Source organism: Pecten maximus, chromosome 8, assembly GCF_902652985.1.
Source record: "Pecten maximus chromosome 8, xPecMax1.1, whole genome shotgun sequence".
Lineage (NCBI taxonomy): Eukaryota > Metazoa > Mollusca > Bivalvia > Pectinida > Pectinidae > Pecten > Pecten maximus.
The window spans coordinates 11,985,656-11,994,600 of record NC_047022.1 but is presented as its reverse complement, the minus strand read 5'-3'; positions in this window follow the sequence as shown (position 1 = coordinate 11,994,600).

The following is an 8,945-nucleotide window of genomic DNA, read 5'->3' as shown; positions in this document are numbered from 1 at the left end:
TAACTGTCATTCCATCCAAGTTTTTGTTGTGGCTATTTGTTAGATATATATATATACTGTTGATTATCAAGTTTTCCTATTACATTAATGTGTGAACGTTGTTTCCTTACCCTAAGGTGGACTTTGTGGAATTAATTTATTGGCCATTGTGTATGGATAAGCTAGGAGTTGAGTGTGTGAGATTGTATTTATGTAAAGATTCATAATTTAACTATTGTTTTATCAATAATCAACATTTGACTTGTTTATCGGAGTTACTGGTTATTCTTTCACATAAACTTAGGGAATTACAGTTTTATCTAGAGCATCGCTCAGTGTTCCTGTCTTATAATAACCTGAGCGCCAATATAGTACTAGTCTTAGTGGAGATAACTCTCCATCGCATAAGGAAACACCTAAGTGGACCACAACAGATAACCTTGGTTCTCGGAACCGACCTATACTGGTAGCGGTATCATAAATCTTCAAAGGTAGTAGTCAGTGACTACGACTCGTTATATTGACGAGAGGATCCAGACGAAGCGCAACTGGGCGTTACAATACTACTACCTCACTTGAGCTGAGCGTTAAGAAAGGGTAGAAATCTGCTATTTGTAGAAATTCTTGTGTGTCTCGACCAGGGTTGTTGGTGAATATGAAACTAAAGAGTAGAAATTGGAATGTAAACGTTGTACGCATCACCCTGGGTATGACATAAACACATATAACCCTGGGTGGGACATAACACATATCACCCTGGGTATGACATAAACACATATCACCCTGGGTGGGACATAAACACATCACCCTGGTTATGACATAAACACATATCACCCTGGGTATGACATAAACATATCACCCTGGGTATGACATAAACACATATCACCCTGGGTGTGACAAAAAATACATATCATCCTGGGTGGGACATAACACATATCACCCTGGGTATGACATCAACACATATCACCCTGGGTATGACATAAACACATATCACCCTGGGTATGACATAAACACATATCACCCTGGGTGTGACAAAAAACACATATCATCCTGGGTGGGACATAACACATATCACCCTGGGTATGACATAAACACATATCACCCTGGGTATGACATAAACACATATCATCCTGGGTATGACATAAACATATCACCCTGGGTATGACATAAACACATATCACCCTGGGTGTGACAAAAAACACATATCATCCTGGGTGGGACATAACACATATCACCCTTGGTATGACATAAACACATATCACCCTGGGTATGACATAAACACATATCATCCTGGGTATGACATAAACATATCATCCTGGGTATGACATAAACATATCACCCTGGGTATTACATAAACACATATCACCCTGGGTATGACATCAACACATATCACCCTGGGTATGACATAAACATATCACCCTGGGTATGACATAAACACATATCACCCTGGGTATGACATAAACACATATCACCCTGGGTATGACATAAACACATCACCCTGGGTATGACAAACACATATCACCCTGGGTATGACATAAACACATATCACCCTGGGTATGAAAAACACATATCACCCTGGGTATGACATAAACACATATCACCCTGGGTATGACATAAACATATCATCCTGGGTATGACATAAACACATATCACCCTGGGTATGACATAAACACATATCACCCTGGTTATGACATAAAAACATATCCCCCTGAGTATGACATAAACACATCACCCTGGGTATGACATAAGCATATCATCCTGGGTATGACATAAACACATATCACCCTGGGTATGACATAAACACATATCACCCTGGGCATGACATAAACACATATCACCCTGGGTATGACATAAACACATATCACCCTGGGTGTGACATAAACACATATCACCCTGGGTATGACATAAACACATATCACCCTGGTTATGACATAAACACATATCACCCTGGGTATGACATAATCATATCACCCTGGGTATGACATAAACACATATCACCCTGGGTATGACATAAAAACATATCACCCTGAGTATGACATAAACATATCACCCTGGGTATGACATAAACACATATCACCCTGGTTATGACATAAAAACATATCACCCTGAGTATGACATAAACACATCACCCTGGGTATGACATAAGCATATCATCCTGGGTATGACATAAACACATATCACCCTGGGTATGACATAAACACATATCACCCTGGGTATGACATAAACACATATCACCCTGGGTGGGACATAAACACATATCACCCGGGGTATGACATAAACACATATCACCCTGGGTATGACATAAACATATCACCCTGGGCATGACATAAACACATATCACCCTGGGTATGACATAAACATATCACCCTGGGTGGGACATAAACACATATCACCCTGGGTATGACATAAACACATATCACCCTGGGTATGACAAACACATATCACCCTGGGTATGACATCAACACATATCACCCTGGGTATGACATAAACATATCACCCTGGGTATGACATAAACACATATCACCCTGGGTATGACATAAACACATATCACCCTGGTTATGACATCAAAACATATCACCCTGAGTATGACATAAACACATCACCCTGGGTATGACATAAGCATATCATCCTGGGTATGACATAAACACATATCACCCTGGGTATGACATAAACACATATCACCCTGGGCATGACATAAACACATATCACCCTGGGTATGACATAAACACATATCACCCTGGGTATGACATAAACACATATCACCCTGAGTATGACATAAACATATCACCCTGGGTATGACATAAACACATATCACCCTGGTTATGACATAAAAATATATATCACCCTGAGTATGACATAAACACATCACCCTGGGTATGACATAAGCATATCATCCTGGGTATGACATAAACACATATCACCCTGGGTATGACATAAACACATATCACCCTGGGTATGACATAAACACATATCACCCTGGGTGGGACATAAACACATATCACCGGGTTATGACATAAACACATATCACCCTGGGTAGGACATAAACACATATCACCCTGGGTATGACATAAACACATATCACCCTGGGTATGACATAAACACATATCACCCTGGGTGGGACATAAACACATATCACCCGGGGTATGACATAAACACATATCACCCTGGGTATGACATAAACATATCACCCTGGGCATGACATAAACACATCACCCTGGGTATGACATAAACATATCACCCTGGGTGGGACATAAACACATATCACCCTGGGTATGACATAAACACATATCACCCTGGGTATAACTAATAGAATCTTTACCTACCTTGAGGGTGTGACAGAGAAATCTGAGGGGGAGATTCTTGAAAGTCCAACCCGGGGCTTGCCGAGGGTTTGGACATTCAAGAATCTCCCCCGAAGGTTGAAATTTCTTTGTTACACCCTCAAGGTAGGGAATGATTATTTTTCTCCCACCTCTTTTCTTTATGTGTTTTCCCATCGGCGATCTCCGTCTGTTTGTAAACAAGTACACATGTCAAAAAAACCGCGGGAAATATGCACACATTTCCATTCATCCATTTCACGTGGGGTGACGTCACTCACTCATCACTGTCCGACTCGGAGTAAATCACACGAGGTCGCTTTGAAATCGACTTTGTGCTGTCATTATGGCTGTGGAAATGGATGTTAAATGTTCCCCCACTGATTGTGGATCCATAAAACACCGATCTTGTGACATCGGACGGAGTTGGGCACAAGGAAATGCTGTTGTGCGATCTTTTTACTTGTGACAGTTGAACAATTTTGTCGCGATCGGTGCAGGTAGGCGCACTTGTGCTCTCAGTTTCAGTTGTAGGCCTACAGTTGGGGGATTCATTTGTATTTGAAAGAATGGCAGACATTTTTTGTTTTTGGAAACTGTTCAGTTGTCTGTAGTTGTTTAGAGACTGGGGATTTTTGTATTATTGTGTACACAATTTGTTTGTTGACGTAGCAGACGACGTAATGTAAACAAAAACAAGTAGTTCCGGTAGTACTTCCGGTGAAGAAAGTGAGCGCGTGCAATCTGTCACACCCTAGGGTATGACAGATTGCACGCGCTAAAAAAGACAGAGAAATCTTGTACACTCAAAACGGGAGACAAATCAGTGAAAGGTGGGAGAAATAAACATATCACCCTGGGTATGACATAACACATATCACTCTGGGTATGACATAAACACATATCACCCTGAGTATGACATTATACAATTATTGCCCTTGTTCCGGGTTGACATGAAAATTTGACCACCCGAGAGGTGTCATGTCACCCGAGGGCGTAGCCCGAGGGTGACATGACACCTCAAGGGTGGGAAAATATTCATGTCAACTCGGAACAAGGGCAGTAATTGTTTTATTATACCGAAAAAAACATAAGTGAATTAATTTTGGTATCAATAAGTTTATTTATTACTATCAACAGTTTTTAAGAAAAGTTTTTAAGAGGTACCCCATCGTCTTTCTGGACCCGGCATAAAATTCTCCCAGTTGAACTTTCAATGTATGGACGTCGAAGTTTTCACAATCCTTGGTCTAGGCCTACCTGTTGCAGATAGGAAATGTCTAAAGGAATCCACGGCCACATTGATGACCCTTTTGGTGTTTTTAGAATCCTTTTCTTGCAATAATTTCGCCAATTCCTCCTCTGTTGGCAGACGATAGCGTCCGCCGGCAGCCATTGTTGTTGTCAAGCAGAATACTCGGAACTTCTCTGATTCGACTACTTTTGAAGACGTTACGGAAGAGAGTTCCGAGTTGGGGCTCAAGAGAGGGTGACATAACGATTTTGGAGGGCTCACGAGAGGGTGACATTATGATATTCAGAGGGTGACATGATGTTTCGAAAGCGACAGCAAGTCAATAATGAATTATTTGGACAGTTGTGGTTGACATAACGAATGTTTTTAATCACGTGACATGGTTTTCACTAATCAGAAGCTGTGATACAAGTCTGAGGTATAATAAAAACACATATCACCCAGGGTATGACATAAACATATCACCCTGGGTATGACATAAACATATCACCCTGAGTATGACATAAACACATCACCCTGGGTATGACATAAACATATTACCCTGGGTATGACATAAACACATATCACCCTGGTTATGACATAAAAACATATCACCCTGAGTATGACATAAACACATATCATCCTTGGTTGGACATAACACATATCACCCTGGGTATGACATAAACACATATCACCCTGGGTATGACATAAACACATATCACCCTGGGTATGACATAACACATATCACCCTGGGTATGACATAAACACATATCACCCTGGGTATGACATAAACATATCACCCTGGGTATGACATAAACACATATCACCCTGGGTATGACATAAACATATCACCCTGGGTATGACATAAACACATATCACCCTGGTTATGACATAAAACATATCACCCTGAGTATGACATAAACACATCACCCTGGGTATGACATAAACATATCATCCTGGGTATGACATAAACACATATCACCCTGGGTATGACATAAACACATATCACCCTGGGTATGACATAAACACATATCACCCTGGGTATGACATAAACACATATCACCCTGGGTATGACATAAACACATATCACCCTGGGTATGACATAAACACATATCACCCTGGGTATGACATAAACACATATCACCCTGGGTATGACATAAACACATATCACCCGGGGTATGACATAAACACATATCACCCTGGGTATGACATAAACACATATCACCCTGGGTATGACATAAACACATCACCCTGGGTATGACATAAGCATATCATCCTGGGTATGACATAAACACATATCACCCTGGGTATGACATAAACACATATCACCCTGGGTATGACATAAACACATATCACCCTGGGTATGACATAAACACATATCACCCTGGGTGGGACATAAACACATATCACCCTGGGTATGACATAAACACATATCACCCTGAGTATGACATAAACACATATCACCCTGGGTATGACATAAACATATCACCCTGGGTATGACATAAACACATATCACCCTGGGTATGACATAAAAACATATCACCCTGAGTATGACATAAACATATCACCCTGGGTATGACATAAACACATATCACCCTGGTTATGACATAAAAACATATCACCCTGAGTATGACATAAACACACATCACCCTGGGTATGACATAAGCATATCATCCTGGGTATGACATAAACACATATCACCCTGGGTATGACATAAACACATATCACCCTGGGTATGACATAAACACATATCACCCTGGGTATGACATAAAAACATATCACCCGGGGTATGACATAAACACATATCACCCTGGGTATGACATAAACATATCACCCTGGGCATGACATAAACACATATCACCCTGGGTATGACATAAACACATCACCCTGGGTATGACATAAGCATATCATCCTGATGACCCTTTTGGTGTTTTTAGAATCCTTTTCTTGCAATAATTTCGCCAATTCCTCCTCTGTTGGCAGACGATAGCGTCCGCCGGCAGCCATTGTTGTTGTCAAGCAGAATACTCGGAACTTCTCTGATTCGACTACTTTTGAAGACGTTCCGGAAGAGAGTTCCGAGTTGGGGCTCACGAGAGGGTGACATAACGATTTTGGAGGGCTCACGAGAGGGTGACATTATGATATTCAGAGGGTGACATGATGTTTCGAAAGCGACAGCAAGTCAATAATGAATTATTTGGAAAGTTGTGGTTGACATAACGAATGTTTTTAATCACGTGACATGGTTTTCACTAATCAGAAGCTGTGATACAAGTCTGAGGTAACATATCACCTTGGGTATGACGTAAACACATATCACCTTGGGTATGACATAAACACATATCACCCTGTGTATGACATAAACACATATCACTCTGGGTATGACATAAACACATATCACCCTGGGTATGACATAAACACATATCACCTTGGGTATGACATAGAATCTTTACCTACCTTGAGGGTGTGACAGAGAAATCTGAGGGGGAGATTCTTGAAAGTCCAACCCGGGGCTTGCCGAGGGTTTGGACATTCAAGAATCTCCCCCGAAGGTTGAAATTTCTTTGTTACACCCTCAAGGTAGGGAATGATTATTTTTCTCCCACCTCTTTTCTTTATGTGTTTTCCCATCGGCGATCTCCGTCTGTTTGTAAACAAGTACACATGTCAAAAAAACCGCGGGAAATATGCACACATTTCCATTCATCCATTTCACGTGGGGTGACGTCACTCACTCATCACTGTCCGACTCGGAGTAAATCACACGAGGTCGCTTTGAAATCGACTTTGTGCTGTCATTATGGCTGTGGAAATGGATGTTAAATGTTCCCCCACTGATTGTGGATCCATAAAACACCGATCTTGTGACATCGGACGGAGTTGGGCACAAGGAAATGCTGTTGTGCGATCTTTTTACTTGTGACAGTTGAACAATTTTGTCGCGATCGGTGCAGGTAGGCGCACTTGTGCTCTCAGTTTCAGTTGTAGGCCTACAGTTGGGGGATTCATTTGTATTTGAAAGAATGGCAGACATTTTTTGTTTTTGGAAACTGTTCAGTTGTCTGTAGTTGTTTAGAGACTGGGGATTTTTGTATTATTGTGTACACAATTTGTTTGTTGACGTAGCAGACGACGTAATGTAAACAAAAACAAGTAGTTCCGGTAGTACTTCCGGTGAAGAAAGTGAGCGCGTGCAATCTGTCACACCCTAGGGTATGACAGATTGCACGCGCTAAAAAAGACAGAGAAATCTTGTACACTCAAAACGGGAGACAAATCAGTGAAAGGTGGGAGAAATAAACATATCACCCTGGGTATGACATAAACACATATCACCCTGGGTGTGACATAAACACATATCACCCTGGGTATGACATAAACACATATCACCTTGGGTATGACATAAACACATATCACCTTGCCGGATGGCACAGTGATGTACAGTGGTAACACACTTGCCTTTCACCTAGGCGGCCAGGGTTCGATTCCCTGATCGGAGGTGAAAAGGTATGGGGTCACCTGCCTGACCACGTGAATTCTACCTGGGTACTCCGGTTTTCTCCCACAGTAAGACCCTCGCGCGGTTCCATCCGAGCCAACAAGCATGATTAATATGAGCTGATATAACTTGTTTCGCAATTATTGTACAATAAATAAAGTTTACATTTACAGATAACCGTAGTCAGCTGGGGCGACATAGGGTGCAGTGGAGCTCTAGTAGTTTAATAGTTTCCTACTTGACCCTACATGAAGGTAGTATTAGCTGTATCATTAACCGTTTTGTGATGTTAGTATGGTCAACTACGTAAATACTAGGGTCAATCAAGGTCAGTTACTGTCAATTACATTAATACTAGGGTCAATCAGGGTCAGTTACTGTCAATTACATAAATACTAGGGTCAATCAGGGTCAGTGACTGTCAATTACATAAATACTAGGGTCAATCAGGGTCATTTACTGTCAATTACATAAATACTAGGGTCAATCAGGGTCAGTTACTGTCAATTACATAAATACTAGGGTCAATCAGGGTCAGTTACTGTCAATTACATAAATACTAGGGTCAATCTGGGTCAGTTACTGTCAATTACATAAATACTAGGGTCAATCTGGGTCAGTTACTGTCAATTACATAAATACTAGGGTCAATCTGGGTCAGTTACTGTCAATTACATAAATACTAGGGTCAATCTGGGTCATTTACTGTCAATTACATAAATACTAGGGTCAATCAGGGTCAGTTACTGTCAATTACATAAATACTAGGGTCAATCTGGGTCAGTCACTGTCAATTACATAAATACTAGGGTCAATCAGGGTCAGTTACTGTCAATTACATAAATACTAGGGTCAATCAGGGTCAGTTACTGTCAATTACATAAATAATAGGGTTAATCAGGGTCAGTTA